At 37.6% G+C, this 23260-nt stretch overlaps 1 non-coding gene across 1 annotated transcript; it reads right to left on the bottom strand.

The window, feature by feature from the left end:
• Positions 1-17527: 17527 nt before the first annotated feature.
• Positions 17528-17599, bottom strand: TRNAF-GAA. Its single transcript has one exon. It is a non-coding gene; the product is annotated as a tRNA-Phe (tRNA).
• Between the last annotated feature and the right edge of the window lie 5661 nt (positions 17600-23260).

Here is a 23260-nt window from a genome sequence, read left to right as displayed (position 1 = left end):
AAAAAAAAAGTGAAAACAGTAGCACAAAAGCCACAACTGGTAAAAGGAAGTATAGGAAGGAAGTGTACAGTCGCAAGTTTCTCATACTCTATGGGAAGTTGTATGCTGTCATAAGGACGTCCCTGGTGGCTCAGACAGTAAAGCATCTGTCTACAATGCGGGGGACCTGGGTTCGATCCCTGGGTTGGGAAGATTCCCTGAAGAAGGAAATGACAACCCACTCCAGTACTCTTGCCTAGGAAATCCCATGGATGGAGGAGCCTGGTGTCCATGGGTTCACAAAGAGTCGGACAGGACTGAGAGACTTCACTTTCTTGCTGTCATATGGAAGTCAAACAAATTATACAAAAAATGATGACTCAAAATTGCCAAAATTGGAAATCAATGATGGACACTATTATTGATTAAGAGAAATTGAAAGAGTTATAAGAAAATACCATGAAAAAAATTTAAAATTAGACAACTTCAACAAAATGTACAAATTCGTGGAAAGCCTAAAATTATTAACAGCAAAACTAATTCAAGCAGAAATAAAAAGGCTGAATAGATTGATAACAAATAAATATTTAAGTAATTAAAAATCTTCTCATTAAAAAATACCTAAGGCCTACATGGCTTCAAAGGTGAATTAAATCAAATAATAAACAAAAAATTAGTAATAAGCCTTTATACATTGTTTTATAAAACAGAGAAGGAACATTTCCCTGCTTATTCTATGAGGCCAGTATCACTCTGGTATCAAAACCAGTGACATCATAAGAAATGAAAAAAAATAGAACAGATGAATAACATTCATGAACACAGATGCACAGATCTTTACAAAATACCAACAAAACTAATCTAACAATATAAAAATATATTATACATGATGAAAATGTGAGATTTATCCCACAAATATGAGGTTGGTTTACTATTCAAAAATCAATTCTATTAATATACCATATTATTAGAATAAAGGACAAAAAATACATTATCATTTCAAGAAACACAGAAAAAGCATTTGAAAAAAACACAACACCTAGTCTTGAATAAATCTCTAAGCAAATCAGATGTAGAAGGGAAATTCTTCAACCTGATAAATGAGAGTTACGGCAAACTTAGAGTTAACATCATAGTTTATGGCAAAAGACTAAGTTGTTTTTCTCCTAAGATCAGTATCAAGTCAAGGATGATTACTCTTAACTTTTATTTTCAGGCTTGTACTAGTGATTGTAGTCAGGACAATAAAGACAAAAGAAAAACTGGATGGGAAAGGAAGAGAGAAAAGTATCTTTGTTTGCAGGTGACATATCCTGTGCATCAAAATAGAGATCAATGACAAAACAGGTTACAAAGTCAATTTACAGAAATCATTTGTATTTCCAAATATTAGCAACAAATGTTAGAAACTTTACAAAATAATGAGAAAATTAAACAATTTGTAAGTAAACAAAATTTTTTAAAAGATGCAAAATTGCAAAGTTCCCTGAAGAAATAGACAAAAAGCTATGCATTAATTGATTTTGCAATTGCAAAGACAGTCCAGCAAAGAAAACTCTAGGCCCATGAGGCTTCACTGGTGAATTCTACTGAACATTTCAGAAAAATTAAAAGAATACCAATTCTATACAAACACTTTTTGAATATTAAAGAGGAGGAACTACTTTCTGAACCATTCTACAGGGCCAGTATTTCTCTAATATGAAAAGATAACTACAACCATACTATTCAAGAACATAGATACAAAAATTCATAATAAAATTTTAGCAAACAAAAAACAGCAATATATTAAAAAGAGTGGTATGGGTGACTGAGTAGGATTTATCCCAATAACACAAGGGTCATTTAACATTTGGAAAATCAAGGTAATTCATCATCTTAATAGGCACACACATACACACAAAACTGCATGATCATCTTAATAGATGTATAAAAGACATTTGGCCAAACCCAATATACAATCTTGTTAAGATACTCAGTATCTAGAAATAAAGAAGACCACCCTCAATCCAGCTAAAGGCAATCTATGAAAAACCTGGCATCATATATAATGGTATTAATAAAATACTGAATAGTTTTCACCTATAAAAAGAAAAAAAAATAAAAAGATACTTGCTTTAACCTCTACTATTCTGCATCATATTGGGAATTCTAGCCCATATACTTAGGTTAGTAAGAGAAATAAACATCATCCAGATTGTAGAGAAAGAATTAAACCTCTTTTTATTCACAGTTCAGTTCAGTTCAGTTGCTCAGTTGTGTCCAACTCTTTGGGACTCCATGGACTGCAGCATACCAGGCTTCCCTGTCCTTCACCAACTCCCAGAGCTTGCTCAAACTCATGTCCATCGAGGTGGTGATGCCATCCAACCATCTCATTCTCTGTCATCCCCTTCTCCTCCTACCTTCAATCTTTCCCAGCATCAGGGTCTTTTCCAGTGAGTCCGTTCTTCGCATCAGGTAGCCAAAGGATTTGGAGCTTCAGCTTCAGCATCAGTACTTCCAGTGAATATTCAGGAATGATTTCCTTTACGATTGACTGGTTTGATCTCCTTGCAATCTAAGGGACTTTGAGGAGTCTTCTCCGACACCATAGTTTCAAAAGCATCAATTCTTCAGTGCTCAGCCTTTTTGTGGTCCAACTCTCACATCCATACATGACTACTGGAAAAACCACAGCTTTGACTAGACGGACCTTTGTCGGTAATGTCTCTGCTTTTTAATACGCTGTTTAGGCAGGCATAGTTTTTCTTCCAAGGAGTAAGTGTCTTTTAATTTCATGGCTGCAGTCACAACCTGCAGTGGTTTTGGAACTCAAGAAAATAAAATCTATCAGTTTCCATTGTTTCCCCATCTATTTGCCATGAAGTGATGGGACCAGATGCCATGATCTTAGTTTTTTGAATGTTAGTTTTAAGCTAGCTTTTTCACTGTCCTCTCTGGAGGAGCCTGGAGGGCTACAGTCCATGGGGTTGCTAAGAGTTGGATACGACTGAGCGACTTCACTTTCAATTTTCACTTTCATGCCTTGGAGAAGGAAATGGCAACCCACTCCAGTGTTCTTGCGTGGAGAATCCCAGTGACGGGGGAGCCTTGTGGGCTGCCATCTATGGGGTCGCACAGAGTCTGACACGACTGAAGCGACTTAGCAGCAGCAGCAGCAGCTTTCACTTTCATCAAGAGGCTCTTTAGTTCCTCTTCACTTTCTGCTGTAAGGGTAGTGTCATCTGCATACATGAGGTTATTGATATTTCTCCCAGCAATCTTGATTCCAACTGGTGCTTCATCCAACCTGGCATTTCACATGACGCATTCTGCATATAAGTTAAATAAGCAGGCTGACAATATACAGTCTTGACATACTCCTTTCCTAATTTGGAACCAGTCTGTTGTTCCATGTCTGGTTCTAACTGTTGTCATGACCTGCATACAGCTTTCTCAGGAGGCAGGTCAGGTGGTCTGGTATTCCCATCTCTTTCAGAATTTTCCACAGTTTATTGTGATCCACACAGTCAAAGGCTTTAATGTAATCAGTATAGCAGAAGTAGTTGTTTTTCTGGAACTCTCTTGCTTTTTCAGTGATCCAACAGATGTTGGCAATTTGATCTCTGGTTCCTCTGCCTTTTCTAAATCCAGTTCGAACAATTGGAAGTTCATGGTTCAAGTACTGTTGATGCCTGGCTTGGAGAATTTTGAGCATTACTTTGCTAGTGTGTGAGATGAGTACAACTGTGTTATAGTTTGAACATTCTTTGGCATTGCCTTTCTTTGGGAATGGAATGAAAACTGACTTTTCCAGTCCTATGGACACTGCTGAGTTTTCCAAATTTGCTGGCATATTGAGTGCAGCACTTTCTAAGCATCATTTTTTAAGATTTGAAATAGCTCAATTGCAATACCATTACCTCCACTACTTTTCTTTGTCGTGATGCTTCCTAAGGCCCACTTGACTTCACATTCCAGGATGTCTTGCTCTATGTGAGTGATCACACCATCGTGGTTATCTGGTCATTTATATCTTTTTGTATAGTTCTTCTGTGTATTCTTGCCACCTCTTCTTAATATCTTCTGCTTCTGTTAGGTCCATACCATTTCTGTCCTTTATTGTGCCCATCTTTGCATGAAATATTCCCTTGATATCTCTAATTTTCCTGAAGAGATCTCTAGTCTTTCCCATTCTATTGCTTTCTTCTATTTCTTTGCACTGATCACTGAGGAAGTCTTTCTTATCTCTCCTTGCCATTCTTTTTATTCACAAATCATGTGATTTTATAAAAATCTATGAAATCTGCTAAGAGCCAATAAAACTAATACATGATTTTTCAAGGTTGCATAATATATGATCAACATAAAAAATCTATTGTATTATTATGTATAAGCATCAAAAGCAATGCCATTTCCAACAGCATCCTAAATGTAAAATATACAATATATGTAATATTTGTTCAATGAAACTATGAAACATTGCTGTGAGTAATTAATGTAGTCTAAATAAATGAAGTTCTGTGCTGAATTCATGTATAGAAAGACCAAAATCCCAACAAGCTTCTGTTTTTTGGTAGAAAGTGACCATTTGATTTCAAGATACATATGAAAACACAAAGTCAAGAATCAGCTTTAAAAAATAACAGTAATGTGAAGGACTTCTAGACATTAAGACATCATAAAAGGGGCTTCCCTTTTGGCTCAGTGGGTAAAGAATTTGCCTGCAATGCAGGAGATGCAGGAAATGTGGGTTTGATCCTGGGGTCTGGAAGATTCCCTGGAGGATGGCATGATAACCCACTTTAGTCTTCTTGCCTGGACAATACCGTGGACAGAAGAGCCTCGGGGGCTACAGTCCATAGAGCTGCAAAGAGTTGGTCATGACTGAAGTGACTGAATACACACGCAGGTAAAGATACAAAAATCAAGATAGTGTAAAGTTGACATCGAAATAGATAGATGACAGGAACAGAATACTCATAAAGTAAACCCACATATATATCAATGATAGATAATTCACCAAATTTCAGGGACTATTCAATGGGGAAATGACAATCTTTTTAGCAATGGCTTTGGGACAATTATATATCCATATGTAAAAGAGTAAAGTTAATCCATATCTAACAACATATACATAAATTTTAGAAAATGTACACTATCTATAGAGACAGATGAGTAGTTTTTAATATATTGCTGCTTTTTGTTTACTTAGGGAATGCATGGGCAGGAGTGACAGGAGTGAGAGATTCTAAAGGGGAAATTTCAAAAGACATAGGCAAAATAGGTCATAGACCTAAAGGTAAATCTTAAAATCATAAGACTTCTAGAAGAAAAATTATGAGAAAAATCTTTGTGACCTGGGGGCTTTTCTTAGTTGTAGCACCAAAGGCATAATTCATACGAGGGAAAAAAATTATACTGACTTGGGTTGGTTAAAAACATACTGTAAAGAAAATGGAAAGACTATATATCAACAGTGAGAAAATAGTTGAAAGTCACATATTTGATAAAGGATTTATGCTGAATATATTCTGAATATAAAAAGAATTCTCTAAGCTCAAAAATGAGATAACAAACATCCAATAAAAAAGCAAAAAATAGGCAATACACTTGAATAAGCAGGTCATCATCAAATATATGACCGAGAGATAAGTACATGAAAAGACGTTCATCATTATTAGTCATTGTTGTTCAGTTGCCCAGTTGTATTTGACTTTGCATCCACAGGGATTACAGAACACCAGGCTTCCCTGCCCCTCACAATCTTCTGGAGTTTGGCCAAGTTCATGTCCATTGCATCAGTGATACCATCCAGCCATCTCATCCTCTGACATCCTCTTCTCCTTCTGCCCTCAGTCTTTCCCAGCATCAGGGTTTTTTTTCCAATGAGGTGGCTGTTTGCATCAGGTAACCAGAATACTGGCTCCTCAGCTTCAGCATCAGCCCTTCCAATGAGTATTCAGAGCTGATTTCCTTTAATATTGACTGGCTTGATCTCCTTGCTGTCCAAAGGGGCTCTCAGGAGTCTTCTTCAGCACCATAGTTCAAAGGCATCAATTCTTTGGCTCTCTGCCTTTTTTATGGTCCAGCTCTCACAACCGTACGTGACCACAGGAAAAGACCATAACTTTGGCTGTACAGACCTTTGTCGACAGAGTAATGTCTCAGCTTAACAACACATTGTCAAGGTTTATCAAAGCTTTTCTATCAAGAAGCAATTGTCTTCCAAGTTTATGCCTGCACTCACCATCTGCAGTGGTTTTAGAGCCCAAGAAATAGCTTTTGAAAACATTTAGTTTTAAGCTGTTTTGTTTTTTTTTTTTTTACTCTTCTTTACCCTCATCAAGAGGTTTTGTAGTTCCTCTTTGCTTTCTGCCTTCAGAGTGGTATCATCTGCATATCTGAGATTGTTGATGTTTCTCCCACCTATCTAGATTCCAGCTTTTAACTCATCCAGCCTGGCATTTCTTACAATGTGCTCAGCATATAAGTTAAACAGGGTGACAGCAGACGGTCCTGTCATACTCCCTTCTCAATCCTGAACCAATCAGTTGTTCCATACAGGTTTCTAACTGTTGCCTCTTTACCAGCATACAGGTTTCTTAGGAGACAGGTAAGATGGTCTGGTATTCCCATCTCTTTAAGACCTTTCCACAGTTTGTTATGATCCACATAGTCAAAGACCTTAGCATAGTCAATGAAACAGAAGTAGATGTTTTTCTGGAATTCCTTTGTTTTCTCTATGATCCAGAGAATGCTGGCAATTTGATCTCTGGTTCCTCTGCAGTTTCTAAACCCAGCCTGGACATTTGGAGGTGCTTGGTTCATAAAATGCTGAAGCCTAGCATGCAAGATTTTAAGTATGACTTTACTAACATGGGAGATGAATGCAATTGTCTGATGGCTTGAACACTCTTTAATACTGTCCTTTGTGGGAACTGGGACAAAGATTGACATTTTCCAGCCCTGTGGTCACTTCTGGGTCTTCCAGATGTGCTGACATATTGAATGCAACCCTTTGATAGCATCATCTTTTAGGGTTTTGAATAGCTCTACTGGAATTCCATCATATCCACTAGCTTATTGACAGCAGTGCTTCCTAAGGCCCCTCTGACTTCACACTCCAGAATGTCTGGCTCTGGGGGACTGACCACACCATTGTGGTTATCTGGTTCATTGAGGTCTTTTTTGCACAGTTCTTCTGTGTATTGTTTCCATCCCTTCTTGATCTCTTCAGCTTCTACCAGGTCTCTACTTTTTCTGTCCTTTATTGTGCTGATCTTTGGGCAAAATGTTCCATTGATAGTTTCAAATGAGTCGTTAAGAAATTGAAAATTAAAGCTACAATGAGCTACACTGTACATCTATTAAAATATCTACCATACTGCTTGATGGCAAAGGTTTATCATAACTAAACACGAATATATTCAGTGGAAAGATAAAAGCCTATGTTCACTTGGTAAAACAGTGTGGCAATTTCTTGAAATATTAAAGATACACCTAACATATTACCTATGCATTCCACTTCTACCACATACCAATACAAAATCTAGTGCACAAGACATCTCAAATGTCTGTTAACAGATACCTTTATGCATTCTAAGCTGCTTTAGTCCTGTCTGACTCTTCGCAGCTCCATGGACTGTAGCCCACCAGTCTCCTCTGTCCATGGAATTCTCCAGGCAAGAATACTGGAGTGGGTTGCCATGTCCTTCTCCAGGGGAATCTTCCCAACCCAGGGATCAAACCCTCATCTCTCATGTCTCCTGCATTGACAGAAGGGTTCTTTACCACCAGTGCCACCTGGGAAACCATACATATATAAACAGATTGTTATATAGATATGGAGTATTACTTAGTGGAAATTTGTGTAATAATAAAAATGGCATACAACGACATGGAAGAAAGCAAATTTAAAAAAAGAATATACTCTCTTCCATGAATACAAAATTTTAGAAAATGCAAACTAATCTAGAGACAGATGAGTAGTTGCTCAGGGAATGTATGGGCAGGAGTGAGAGATTCTAATGGGGAAATTATGAAGAAGAAATTTCTGAGGGTGATGCATATATTTGAAGTCAATAAAGTTAATTATATGATGATTTTTTTGCTTATTTGCAGATAAAAATAACTCAGTCAATGGAGAGAGAAATATCAGGGGCTGAAAAGGATGTAGAAAAGTTTCCTATTCATTGAAAAAAAGCTTCCTGATAGATAGATGATTAGTTTATTTCTACAGAACAAATCATCTCCAAATAAAATCATTTTATTATACTTATGGCTTTTGTGGATAAGAGATCAAGGCTCAGAAAGCCTGAGTTTGTGTTCTCTTTGTGTTCCTCTTTGTGTTCCATAGTGTTTGATACCTCAGCTGGGCAGGTCTGAGCAGCTGAGGTGTGGTATCATTTGCAGGCTTCTTCCCTCACATGTACGGTACACAGACGGAAATGACTCAAGTGACTTCTTCCCTCCAATAGTTTCAGAGTCTCTTCATGTGGCCTATTACATAGCTTGTCCAGAAGAGTGGCCTCAGTGTAGTTGGAATTTTGATAGTACAGCTCTGGTTCAAGAGGGAGTGTTTCAGTGGACAGGATGGAAGCTTCATGACCTTTGAGACTTTGGCCTCTGTATGCGTGTATGCGTGCTCAGTCTCTCCACTTGTGTTGGACTCTCGGCAGTACAATGGACTGTAGCCCGCCAATCTCCTCTGTCCATGGAGTTCTCCAGGTGAGAATACTGGAGTGGGTTGCCATGCCCTCCTCTAGAGGATCTTCCCGACCCAGGGATCTAACCCTCATCTCTTATATCTCCTTCATTGGCAGGGGACTTCTTTACCACTAGGGCCACCTGGGAAGCCCCATATGAAGCACCACGTCCATCTATTTGTCAAAGAAGTTACAAGCCATCTAAATTTAACCAGAGGAAATACAGATTCCTATCTATCTACTGGAGTCTAGACAGAGCATTTAAGGCTGTGTTTTGTCCTGTTACTTGTGAGCGTGCACTCAGTCGTGTCTGACTCTTTGCAAACCCATGGACTGAAGCCCACCAGACTCCTCAGTCCATGGGATTTCCCAGGGAAGAATACTTGAGCGGGTTGCCATTTTCTTCTCCAGGGTACCTTCCCAACCCAGAGATTGAAACTGCATCTCTTGCACCTAATTTTAGAGAGAAGAAAATCTCAGGTTTATGGAAGTGGTGGATAATTAAATCTCCCTAATTTTCTCAGCAAAACACATGACGTATCTAACTGTTGAAACATGTATGATAGGGCTAGAGTGAAGATGAGAGAAAGAAAATCTTGTGATTTGTTATGAAGGGGAAAGTTCTAGAAAAGACATCTAGGCTGAGAAATCAATCAATTTTGAGGTTCTTCTGGGAATGAGAAAAATAATGAAATGAGAAAAAAGTTTAAAATAAGATTTATTAATCAAACGTGATAAAGATACAGTGAGTAAAGTAAAAATGTAAACAACAAATTGAGGAAAAAAATAAATGATAGACTATCATTTTTAGGATTAAAATACTCACAAATCAGTAAGACCAATGGCTCAAGATAGAAGAACATAGTGTTCTAAAAATTAACTAATACTGCATATAAGCCTGCAGCATTATGTGAAAACTTGGCATATCCTTTTATGTGAATATTGGTACTAATTCGAAAATAAGGAATAACAAAGGCTTTTATCCTTTTTAAGGTTTTTTGTTAGCTTTTTAATATCTGATGACTATGAAACACACAGCACACATTTGACATCTTTCTGTAATATTTGCTGTTGGCATCAGAAACATATTTGAATTTCAATATCAGCATCGATCAGTATGTACTTCGTTATAGATTTTGTGTGGGAAAGGAGAAGAATATTTCCATGTTGAACAGAATAAAAGAAATACTTCATAAATTTCATACAAAAATATATTTTGAATAATTTCAGTTTATTTTATCACAGTAAACATGAATATACAAACTTGTCACTGGGGCACTTATAAGTTCATAAACTCATGTTTCCCTTTGAATAGCAAAATAGAAAGAAACCATCCGTTCCCAAATGGTGCTCTCTCTTTATCCCAATAGGTGGGCTTCAAGCTTTTCTATACATGCAGTTATTACTGGACAAATCTTTCTCCCTTTTTCTAAGCCATTCACCCCTCCCTCGAGCTCCAGTTCTTTATGATGAGATGACTCATTAAACTTCCTTCCTAGCAGGGAGCTGACACCCAATTAATGAGCTGACACTGTTCTGTGTCCGCTCTCACTAGTGCAATAAGGCTTTGTTTACAAACACAGGCTGTTGTGCCTGTTAGAGACTGCAGGTTAAAATCTCCCTGCTGGGCCAGTTTGTTCAGAATCATAAGGCTTCTTTAAACAATGTCTTTGTGCGTTGAACATCAGACATTCTGCTTTCAGCAGGATGCAAGTCACCCTAATGACAACATCCTCTTTGGCGGGAAAGGGACAAATGGGACAAGGTTTTGGATTGTAAATAACATAAATGGTATTATTTTATTATAAAATCATTCTCAGTCTATCTACAGGTAGATAATTGTTTACTTTTAAGATAAAATTTCAGATATGCAGACTTTTGTTCTTCAACTAAATGCATTGTTAAATCTAGACTTCATCTGAGTTTTTCTCCTTCTGTCAGAATTCAATCTGCTTTTCTCCATTTGGCAAATGCCTTTCTAACTTCCAGCCCCAGAAATTAATAAGATAGCATCTCTTCTGTGAAATCTTTCTCAAATTTTTCTAGAAGGAGTAACTGTCTATGCAAATTTTGTAGGAATTTTTTAATGCTACTATAGTAGTATTTATCACATTAGTTCCCTTTTAATTCTTCTCCTTCACTAAAGAAATGACCAAGATATAGCAAAGTGCATGACACATAGTATACAGTTGCTTAGTCTTTAAATTCAATGAATATGGGTTTCCTACAATTGTGCTTGAAACCTATTGGTACCACCATAACAAGGACCTCGCTGGTTGCCAAAAGCACATATCCTTCTATTCCATTTGTAGGTAGTTGTAGATGAATGGCAGTCATGTCTGACTCTTTGTGACTCCATGGACTGTAGCCCACGAAGCTTCTCTGTCCAGGGAATTTTTCAGGCAAGAATACTGTGAGTTGTCATTTTCTACTCCAGAGCATCTTAATGATCCAGGGACTGAACCCATTTCTCTTGTGTCTCTTATTCTGTTTGTACTCTATGTTTTTTCCTGCCTGGTTAATTATCTGTCCATATCAGCCCTAGTAGTACCCATGTAAAACTAGCAGACAGGTATAGTGCTAGCCATGTGGCTCTCCTTCCGACTAAGTTTGATATAAATAATATAACATGTTGTATGTGAAACAAGATTGGGATGAGAGATGGGTCAAGATTTTTAGCTTTCATATTTTTCTGGATAATGGACTCATTGACCAAGTGTTGAACACACTGGTGCTATGTGGATTCTTGAGTTTACTTTTTTACATGTGTTTGAAGTGTCTTGAAGATACCTAATTGAAGATGCAAGGAAACAGTAGATTTTTGTGTCTACAACTAAAGAAAATTTCAGTACAGATATATATGTATAGTCATCTGCACATAGTAGTTGTGAAGTCGTGGACATTGATGAGAAAACTTAGAAAAGGAGTATAAAGATAAGAACATCTTGGATTGGGTTTTGAGAAACCTCAACCCATAATGGTCAGATATAGGGAAAAAAGAGAGTTGGTAAGGAGAGAAAGAGGCTCAATGGTAAAGAACCCACCTGCAATACAGGAGATTTACTCAATGCAGAAGACTCAGGTTTGATCCCTGGGTTGGGAAGATCCCCTGGAGAAAGAAATGGCAACCCACTCCAGTATTTTTGTCTGGGAAATTCCAGCAACAGAGGAGTCTGCCAAACTACAGTCCATAGTATCGCAAAAGAGTGGGACATGACTTAGTGGCTAAACCACCATGAAGGAGTGGCTGAGATGGAGAATAACTCCAGCAGTATAGAGTCAAGTAATCAAGGGACGGAGAAATTTTGGTAGATGAAAAGAGCTAACAAATGCTGCTGACAGATCAATTAAGACAAAAACTGAAGATAGTATATTGAATTTACTGACATGGAGCTTGTCCATTACAGTAACCAGATCTGTTTCAGTAGAGTAATAGAAGCAAAAGTCAGATTGGAATGGGCTTAAGAGTTAGTGCATGATGAAGATATAGAAACTTTGAATATAAGTGACTTTTTAAAAACTGTGGTAAATCTACATAACATAAAACCTACCACTGTAATCATTTTAAGTGCACATTTCAGTGTCAGTAAGTACATTTACATTCTCATACAACGATTGTCATTATCCATCTCCAGAACTTTTTCATCTTCCCAAACTGAAATGCCATATACCTTGAACACTAGCTCCCCATTCCTCTTTCTTCCCAACTATTTAAATCAGTGGGAGGAAATAGAGAAGAGTTAGAGAAGATTGTGGATTTGAGAGACCTTGTCAATGTTTTCTTTTTTTTTCTAAATGGAAGAGTGGCATTTTAAAAAGTTCCTAAGAAAAATCCATTTGAGACAATTAATAACAAAATCTTCCTAAGAATAAATAATGTAATTGTGATTGAACAATAAAAATTAAGAGTCTTAAATAGGAAAAGGGATGGTTTCTTTACAGAAGCAAGAAAAAGGAAATACAAAAGCTATAAATATAAGTAAATTAATGTTTGGTATTAAGAAAACTGGGAACTTCCTCTGTTATTATTTATATTCTTTTTATGAATTTCAAAGCAGAATTCATTAGCCCACTGGGTAGGGGTGGGGGAGGTATGAAGAAAGTAAAGTAGGTTTGATAAAGTTGCTATAGACAATAGCAAAATGATTTGACTAGAATAGCTGAAAATAGGTATTCCAGAACAGATGCTCTCTTACATTTTAGATATTCATTCAAACACATATATAGTCAAGTTCTTTTATACAGCATGTATTAAACGAGCCACATAACACCAGATACTGCACTAATCATAAGCGATCACAAGGTGAGCAAGAAAGAGCCCATTACCTCAAAGATCCCATAATCTCATATAAGAATAACTAATTTTTTTCCAACTCTATACTGTCCCTGAATATTAGGACCTGGATCCTTTCAATACTTACTTTGGAATGGAGATAAATAGGCCAGGAAGAGAAACAACTACTCATGGTGTTTCTATTGGATAAAAAGTAAAAACCTAAGGAGGATTTAGGTGTTAAAATGATATTACTAAACCAAATTAATGGCAAAACAATACTTTCCTTTAAAAAACAACTGACATTGATCCAAATCCAAAGGCTCCCATGTATTCAATAGTTTCCCAGTAAATATTGACTCAGTGTCCAAATTCCCATTTAGAGGCTTATCCTGATTCGACAAAGTCTGAATATGAAAAATGCATGTGAATAGTGAAAGAGCTCAAAGCTATAAAATTAGAAACTACACTTATTTGTTAATCACTGGTTTAAGAAAAATAGATACAAAGCTCCCAAAGCACAAGACAGCATATTCACTATTTAGGAAATGTATGTAAAATATTGGAAATAAATATTTTGTAAAAGAAATATATATGTATAGCATTTTTAGTCCATTGTCTTCTCTAGAAACTCATAAAAATAAAAATTTAAATTGAAACAAAAAGCATATTCAATAAAATAACCATGAGTTCAAACAAATCATAATATGTACTGTTTATAGTATAAATTAAGAATTAATCTAAACACCTTATGTAAAAGAATTCATTAATTCTCAGAACAAATATGTGATTTAAATGCTATTTTTGTTTCCATTTCACAAATGAGAGAACTGATACAAGGAGAAGCTAAGAAATATATCCAGGGATTTGTAGATAGTAAGTGGTAGAGACAGACTTCAAGCTGGGGTGTCTGGTTCTAGTGTTTAAATTCTTTATACTGTCTCTCAACCATTACTCTATAATGAAGAAATGCTGAGAAATCTGGGAGCCAATATATACTTCTCCAAACTGAGGACAGATATGTAAAAAAAAAAAAAAAAAGTGTGTTTTAGCTCACACATTCAGTATAGACTCATCCAATAATCCTTTGGTCAAGGTGACAAGAAGCCATTTTTACTTTTATTTTTTAATTTTTCTTATTTTTTTAATGTATTTATTTATTTTTTATTTTACTTTACAATTCTGTATTGGTTTTGCCATACCTTGACATGAATCCACCACGGGTGTACATGCGTTCCCAAACATGCTTGGGGCTAGTACACGGGGATGACCCAGAGAGATCTTGTGGGGAGGGGAGTGGGAGGGGGGGTTCATGTTTGAGAAGCCATTTTTACACTCAGAAGTATTCAGATGGAAGACATATGAGAACAAGAAAATTTTTATTGTCTTTGACCTGGTCTCTTTATTGGAGAAAATAGTTGGAAGTAAGTGAAGAAAAGGAGAATGAGAAATTAGGGAGTCCTAGATCTTAATTAATAGAATCTATAACCATAAAGTGGAGAAGGCAATGGCACCCCACTCCAGTACTCTTGCCTGGCAAATCCCATGAATGGAGGAGCCTGGTAGGCTGCAGTCCACGGGGTCGCTAGGAGTCAGACATGACTGAGTGACTTCACTTTCACTTTTATGCATTGGAGAAGGCAATGGCAACCCACTCCAGTGTTCTTGCCTGGAGAATCCCAGGGACGGGGGAGCCTGGTGGGCTGCCATCTCTGGGGTCACACAGAGTCGGGCATGACAGAAGCGACTTAGCAGCATAACCATAAAGAGATGGGAATACCAGACCACCTGACCTGCCTCTTGAGAAACCTATATGCAGGTCAGGAAGCAACAGTTAGAACTGGACATGGAACAACAGACTAGTTCCAAATAGGAAAAGGAGTACGTCAAGGCTGTATATTGTCACCCTGCTTATTTAACTTACATGCAGAGTACATCTTGAGAAACGCTGGGCTGGAAGAAGCACAAGCTGGAAACAAGGTTGCTGGGAGAAATATCAATAACCTCAGATATGCAGATGACACCACCCTTATGGCAGAAAGTGAAGAGGAACTAAAAAGCCTCTTGATGAAAGTGAAAGAGGAGAGTATAAAAGTTGGCTTAAAGCTCAACATTCAGAAAACAAAGATCATGGCATCTGGTCCCATCACTTCATGGCAAATAGATGGGGAAACAGTGGAAAGTGTCAGACTCTGTTTTTGGGGGCTCCCAAATCACTGCAGATGGTGACTGCAGCCATGAAATTAAAAGATGCTTACTCCTTGGGAGAAAAATTATGACCAACATAGGCAGCATATTCAAAAGCAGAGACATTACTTTGCCAGCAAAGGTCCGTCTAGTCAAGGCTATGGTTTCTCCAGTAGTCATGTATGGATGTGAGAGTTGACTGTGAAGAAAGCTGAGCGTCGAAGAATTGATGCTTTTGAATTGTGGTGTTGGAGAAGACTCTTGAGAGTTCCTTGGACTGCAAAGAGATCCAACCAGTCCATTCTGATGGAGATCAGCCCTGGGATTTCTTTGGAGGGAATGATGCTGAAATTGAAACTCCAGTACTTTGGCCACCTCATGTGAAGAGTTGACTCATTGGAAAATACCCTGATGCTGGGAGGGATTGTGGGCAGGAGGAGAAGGGGACGACAGAGGATGAGATGGCTGGATGGTATCACTGACTTGATGGACACGAGTCTGAGTGAATTCCGGGAGTTGGTGATGGACAGGGAGGCCTGGCATGCTGCGATTCATGGGGTCACAAAGAGTTGGACACGACTGAGCGACTGAACTGACTGACAGCCATATGGATGGTCCTCCTTGGTGGCTCAGATGGTAAAGAATCTGCCTTATCCTGGGTTTGATCCCCAGGTGGGGAAAATCCCCTGGAGAAGGAAATGGCTACCACTCCAGTATTCTTGCCTAGAGAATCCCACGGACAGAAGAGCCTGGTGGGCTAGAGTCCATGGGGTCACAAAGAGTCAGACACGACTGAAGCGACTTAGTACACAGGCTCACATAGCCATGTGGGGGCTTCCCTAGTGCTCACAAACTGCCCTGCCAATACAGGAGATCTAAGAGATGCAGATTCAATCCCTGGGTCAGGAAGATCCCCTGGAGAAGGAAATGGCAATCCACTCCAGTATTCTTGCTTGAGAATGCCATGGACAGAGGAGCCTGGCAGGTACAGTCCATAGGGTCACAAATAGCTGGACACAAATGAAGCTGCTTAGCACACATGCATGCATGCATATAGCTATACGTGTCATAAGTAGCAGAGTCTTAAGTCTTCTTTTGCTATGAAGCATGGCTATCATACTGTTGCCACACTTCATCTTCAGTCTCACCTGAATATCTTACTAACTTGAAAAGCACACTGTGTACAAGACAATCAGGAATCTGGGTTTTGACAATACTTTGATGTAGTAAGCTGAGTCTCTTGAATCTCTAACCTTCCTTCTACTACTGAATTTCCATAATTTATTAATTATATTTTTTAGTTTCCAGAATGGAGACAAGTTATTACTAGGCTTGTGCTTTTCAATTTTATTCTGTAAGAATCCATTATGGTCATACTGTGTAGCTTATTTTGCATAGTGGAAACAGGGATGCATAGTATTTATTTTTTTCATGTAATATTTCTGCTAACATTTATTAGGTATGTCCCACGATTTGGATACTCTGTTAATGATTGAAATACAAAAATATATCAGTCATTATTATTATCATGTTATAAAATTAAGCATGCCTATAAATAATAGCATTCTGAATATCATTCTTGCAAGGAACTTATAAAGTTTTAATATCTTTATTTTATGCAGAAGGAGACTAAGACTTTAAAAATGAAAACAACTTGACCAAGGTTCTATACCTAATCAGTGACAGAGCCAGAACTGAATCCAGTTATAGCTAAGTTTAAGGCCTGTGCTATGCTGTGCTCAGTTACTTTAGTTATCTCCAACTCTTTGTGACGCTATGGACTGTAGTCTGCCACGCTCCTTTATCCATGGAATTCTCTAGACAAGAGTACTGTAGTGGGTTGCCATGCCCTTCTCCAGGGGATCTTCCCAACCCAGGGATCAAACCTGTGTCTCCTGTATTACAGGAGCTAAGTAAAGAGAGCTAACTCTCTTTACTACTGAGCCATCAGGAAAGCCCCAAATTTAAGGCTTATGTTCTTAATAACTACAGATTTTTTTCTACCTCTACCTGAGTGATAGAAGACACAGAATGAGGCAATTGCAGCTAAAACAAAGAATTTCTTTAAATACACTGATAGAAATCAGAGAGAAAGAAATGATTGCTCTCTTGCCAATAAGAGAAAACTGGATCTAGGTTTTAAGGAATGAGTACAAGATTTCCAAGAAGACAAGCAAAAAATAAAAACAAACAAACAGAAACACCTGTATTTGCAAAGGCAAAGAAGAGGAGAATATGCTTAGGCTTAGGGGAGTGTAAAGTGAAAAGAAAGTGAAGTCGCTCAGTCATGTTTGACTCTTTGCGACCCCATGGACTCTAGCCTACCAGGCTCCTCTATCCATGGGATTTTCCAGGCAAGGGTACTGGAGTGGGTTGCCATTTCCTTCTCCAGGGGAGCTTCCCAACCCAGGGATTGAACCTGGGCCTCCTGTATTTCAGGCAGATGCTTTACCATCTGAGCCACTAGGGAAGCCACTAGGGGAGTGTGGCTAAAGATTATTGGGAAGTGTGGCTAGGGATTATTGGGAAGTGTGGCTAGAGATTATTAAGGCCTGTGAATGGTGGAAATGAAAGCTGAGGTTTGAAAAGGAAATTAGAGCTAGATCATAAAGAGTTATGAACACATTACAAAGAAATTAGAGTTTCACTTGTTCTTGAGCATAATTCTCAAAGTTGTCTAGTGAAAACTTTAGTAAATATTAGATACAGTTTATTTGGTTCTTTTTGCTTATAATTTTCCCACCACCATCACAGGATACCAACCAACTCACTTAAATTTACCGGGTAATGGTATTCCCTCAAGACACAATTTCTACTTTTTTAATTAGTCTGTAATATAGTTAAAAGTGACACACAAATATGTATATAAATATATATAGTATATACATAATAGGGCTTCCTAGGTGGCGCTAGTGATAAAGAACCCACCTGTCAATTCAGGTGACATAAAAACCTTGGTTTTGATCCCTGGGTAGGGAAGATGCCCAGGAGCAGGAAATGGCAACCCACTCCAGTATTCCTGCCTGGAAAATCCCATGGACAGAGGAGTCTGACAGGCTGCAGTCCATGGAGTTGCAAAGAATCAAACACGACTGAGAAAAACACCAATACAGTATACTAACACATATATATGGAATTTAGAAAGATGGTAATGATAACCCTGTATGCGAGACGGCAAAAGAGACACAGATGTATAGAATGGACTTTTGGACTCTGAGGGAGAGGGAGAGGGTGGGATGATTGGGGAGAATGGCATTGAAACATGTATACTATCAAGTAAGAAACAAATTGCCAGTCTACGTTCGATACAGGATACAGGATGCTTCGGCCTGGTGCACAGGGATGATCCAGAGAGATGATATGGGGTGGGAGGTGGGAGGGGGGTTCAGGGTTGGGAACTCATGTACACCCGTGCCGGATTCATGTCAATGTATGGCAAAACCAATGCAGTATTGTAAAGTAAAATAAAGTAAAAATAAAAAATTTAAAAAAAAACTAAAAGTAACATTAAAAAAAAGAATCAAACACGACTGAAGCAACTCAGCATGCATGTACATATACATAATACTTAAAACCATGTATATGCCTATGTGTGTATATTAATATACAGAATACAAGCCTTCCTAATTCTGTTTATTCTTGCTTCCTTATACTTATTTGACCTCTGGGGCATTTTTGCCATGAAGTACTTACTAATAAGCAATAGAACTATGGTACCCAGAGTCCCACTTTGATTGAAATGAAAAGACAGGGCTGCAGTCATCTGAAGACTTGACAGGGGCTGGCTGACCTGCTTCCGCATGACCACTGACACAGACCACAGTGCTCTGTCACAGGAGCCTCTCCACAGGGTTGCCTGAGCGCCCTCAAAGCATGGCAGCTGTCTTCCTCCTTGGGTGATCCCAGAGAGATAGCAAGGAAGAAGATACACTGTTTTTCATAACATAGTCTTACGCTGACCACTTTTAAAACAGTCTGTTTGTTCCAAGACAGTCACTAAGTCCAGAGGACTCAAGGGAAGAGGCATTTGGGCATGTTTTTGAATCACCAACCACACAGCCCTTTAGAGTGTGAGTGGAGAAGCTCAGAACCCTGCTACCTCGGTCACCTCCTTATTTTTCACTACATCTTTAAGATTTCATTATGGAAGCCCAGGCTCCCTCAAAAAGGAGTTTAAAATCATTGCTAGCCTAGGTAACTTTTAATGTGGAAAATGTTAACATTTCAAGTAAATATAGTGTTCATCATCTGCTTTAACATAGATTATAATTTTTTGTGAATTCTGATAAAATTTTACCTAGAAGCACTTTATTCATTTTAAATATCATATGAAACATAATTTGAGGTTCCTAGTTCTGTCTAGTCTTCAATATAATAAAAGTTCTACTAACCATGAATTCTTGTAATTCTGAAATAATTAATAAAAATAGGACATTTAATTTAAGAATGACTGTTTCTGCTAACCATTAAAACAATATTCCCTAAGCAAAGTGAGGTTCTTATATTTGTAGTAGTAACAACAGCTTTCATTTTTATTTTCATAAGCATATTGCATACTTATATATGAGTTTATTTCTGTTTTTTAAATAAGTTCATTTGTATCACTTTTTGAGATTCCACATGTAAGTTATATCATATGATATTTGTATTTAGTGGGGGGAGGGGAGAGAGAAATTAGGAGTTTGGGATTAGCATTTACATACTACCTACTGAATATAAAATAGAGAAACAACAAGGTCCTACTGTATAGCCCAGGTAATGATACTATCTTGTAATTACCTATAATGGAAAAGAATCTGTAACTGAATCACTTGCTGTATACTTGAAACTAACACTACACTGTAAATTAACAATACTTTAAGAAAAATTTTTGAAGGGAGTATTACATATGTCTATCCAATTCTTCTAAAAATATAAGCATACAAATAGAACTTTTTGTATAAGAATCATATGACAGACATACATTTTGGGTTTTATTCTCAATTGTATGAACATGGGCAAGTCACACCACGCTTATCAGCTTGACTGTCTTCTGTAATCATGAAATAATTAAGATATGTTGCTGAATTCGATGGTCTAAATGTCCCCTGGCACAGTATTTGATTCTAAAATTCCCACTTCTAGGTTAAAGTGAATCCTGGTAAAATCTTATTGCTACAGTCTGTGCTTATCTCTAGGGTGCCAAATAAATGGTAGATGTTTAAATGAATAAAAATACATGAGAAAATACCCAGAAAAGGGTCTTTTTAACTTATCTATTACATGTAAAACATGCAGAAAGTGTTACATATGATTTCATTGGAAATCACACAGGTGTTCTTAATATTGATAGAAAGTTGTATCTTTATACAAGGTTCCAATAGACATTTCCCCTTTAAAATAAACTATCTTCATTGAATTAGCTTAATCTAAAAGATCAAACAATGAAGTAAAGTACCAGGGTGTAGCTACGTGATGGATGTTTATGTGAAGAAGAGAAAGTGAATCAAATTATGAATCCAGAGCTTAAAACAATACATTTCAGGCATTCTTAACTCATAATTAATAATAAAATTAAACAAAAATATGTGGATTTAAGAAATTAGGACTCTTTCAGGTCTGATCTTATTATTGATCTGCTCAATAAATTTCCATCAGCTGAAAGGAAGAATTATTTTCATGACCAAATATATAGCACCCATTGTACAGGTCAGGTCACCACAAGGGAGTGGCACCAGTTAGCTAATCAGACCTGGAACACAGGCAGCCTCTGATAGAAAGCCATCCCATTTTGGCCACATTGCATAAGCTTTTCAAAAAACTAGAAGTTCTAAAGAGAAAGAACTCTGATGTATGAGTTGCAGAGGTCATCTCTCAGTGTGGGGCAGGAAGCTTTTATCATTGAAGCAACCATCCCTTCACTGAACAGACGTCTTGGAACTCTTTTGCTTTGTATGGTTTCTTTAACTAATGACTTAAATAAGCTCTATTTTTATCCTTGATAGAGCCTTACCTTCTTGGTTTGGATTCACCATTTCTATGAAATTTATGCTGAAGTGTCAGGTCACCTAAAGACAATTAGAACTATTATAAGAGTGTTATAGGTCTCTATCTCATTTTTAACAAACACATATCTAGCATTTAAATTCTGCCATGCCTGATGCTAAAAACCTTACATAAAGTTTTACTCAATTTATCCTTACACTAACCCCCTGTGGTAGATCTGGCAAGTCGGGCTCTATTTATGGATAAAGAAATTGTAAGTTAAAGGAGTTAGCAATTTCCCCAAAGTCACACTTCAGCTAAGTGTCAGAGCATTGCTCCAAACTAACTACAGATTCCATGCTCAACACTGCCCCACTTCTTTGTTATTCCAAGATTCCTCTAGGTGGATTTGTTGCAATTTGTAGCTTTGAGTGTTTAAGAACATGCTGTAGCTAGCTAATTTAAAAAAGGAAAACTGTATAAACCATTATCAAAATAATATAAAACAACTAACCATATTCACATACACATTCATTCACATGCAACACTGTTCATGTGTATTCTTTGTAATGGCAGAATGTGCAGGTGAGTCTAGTTGGTCATATCTATAATATTTCTTCCATTTCAGTTCACTGATAAACACTGTGAAAGAAATGTGAAGCTGTTGGTGACCATCTAGTAAGATAGACTACATAGTCACTTTTATATAATTACTATTTCTAATTTAAATGATAATATAAAGTATATATACCATCCTGAGCAATTAATATCAGAAAATCAGTAAATAAAAGGTAGGGTTTGAAACTGTTTAGCAAACCTTTAAAGAGGAAATGTTTCCTGGTTGGTAGACTCCTTCTCCATAGACATCATAGAGGTTTTATTTTTCTTTTTGGTATCCAGAAAGTTTAGAGTTCTAGATGAAGTTGATAAAACTTAGACAGTCAATAGGTCTTAGAGTCAATAAACAAATCTCTATTGATTATGTCTGATTTTGAGTACACAGATTGCGTAACCCTAAATATTTGGGTACTTGTGATGGGTACCAAATATGAGCCCTGCATACCAGTTTATGAATTATGAAAAGTATGCATTTGGGATCACTGTTCAGCTGAATACCAGGAGTATATGTGATTTTTCAATTTATCTGACAGAAATAAAATTCAAAAAAATATTTTAAACTATCTACTATTACTTTCCCAAGAAACCTTCCTGTCTATAAAATAGAATATCTCTTTATTCTTCTTCAGGCCCAGTGATGGCCCAGTCTAATATTTCTCCTCCTTTTCATACATCTGCCTTTTTCTCTAGGTAATTCAAGTATAACTAATGCACTTACATGGCTCTCACTAAAGACTTTTCTGCAGGTCTTTTCTCAAGGCTTCTCTTATTCGTCTAGTGGCAATCACACCCATAAAAGATGACATCTGTGCCCCAGATCATTGTGAACCACTCAGGTAGGCCATGTGTTGTACCTTGACCTAACATCTCATTTCTGTTCCCACCACTGTGGCCAATTAAATGAGGGTCTCGTACGGAGCCAGTTGACTGGTCGTGTGCCTGCTATCACCACAAGAGCTTAAGGGCCACAAATCTCTGTTATTACCAAGCTGTTGCTGCCAGAAGCATGCTGATTCTTGACAAAAAGAATAGATTAGGATCAATCAAATCTCCTGGCGGCTTGTCAGTGGGACTTTTAACCACACCTTCTACCTCAAACTTCCCCCTTCACCTCCTTCCAAACACCTACGCAGCAGCAAGCTAACAAGGTGTCTGCCAAACCATATGTTCATAATTAGTTAACTTCTTGCCTGTCGCTAGAGGCACCACTGATTCAGCAGCAGCCCTCAAGGGTGTTGGGCATCCAATAAGACACCACCAACCAGCACCTACCCCTCCCCTCTGCGGTAGGAGAAGAGGCATACTTAATTCCAGCTGTGGCTTTGTTGAGTGAATTAACTTTATCCTCAATTTAAAAAGCCAGCATGAAATCAAAGGAGACCACAGAAAAGAAAAATAGAGAAAATGGAAAAAAAAAAAAATGCTGTAGGTTAACTCAACAAATCTGATGAATGAACCTCAACTGGTTGGCCTCATTTAGCCAATCACTGCAAAGCAGGTTTCTGGCACTGTTGTTACTTCTGGCGTAATTCTTCCTTTTATTTCCCAG

The sequence above is a fragment of the Oryx dammah genome, unplaced genomic scaffold (genome assembly GCF_014754425.2).
Source record: "Oryx dammah isolate SB20612 unplaced genomic scaffold, SCBI_Odam_1.1 HiC_scaffold_2, whole genome shotgun sequence".
Classification (NCBI taxonomy): Eukaryota; Metazoa; Chordata; class Mammalia; order Artiodactyla; family Bovidae; genus Oryx; species Oryx dammah.
Note: the sequence above shows the minus strand (reverse complement) of the source record. Positions and strands in the feature narration are given on the sequence as shown.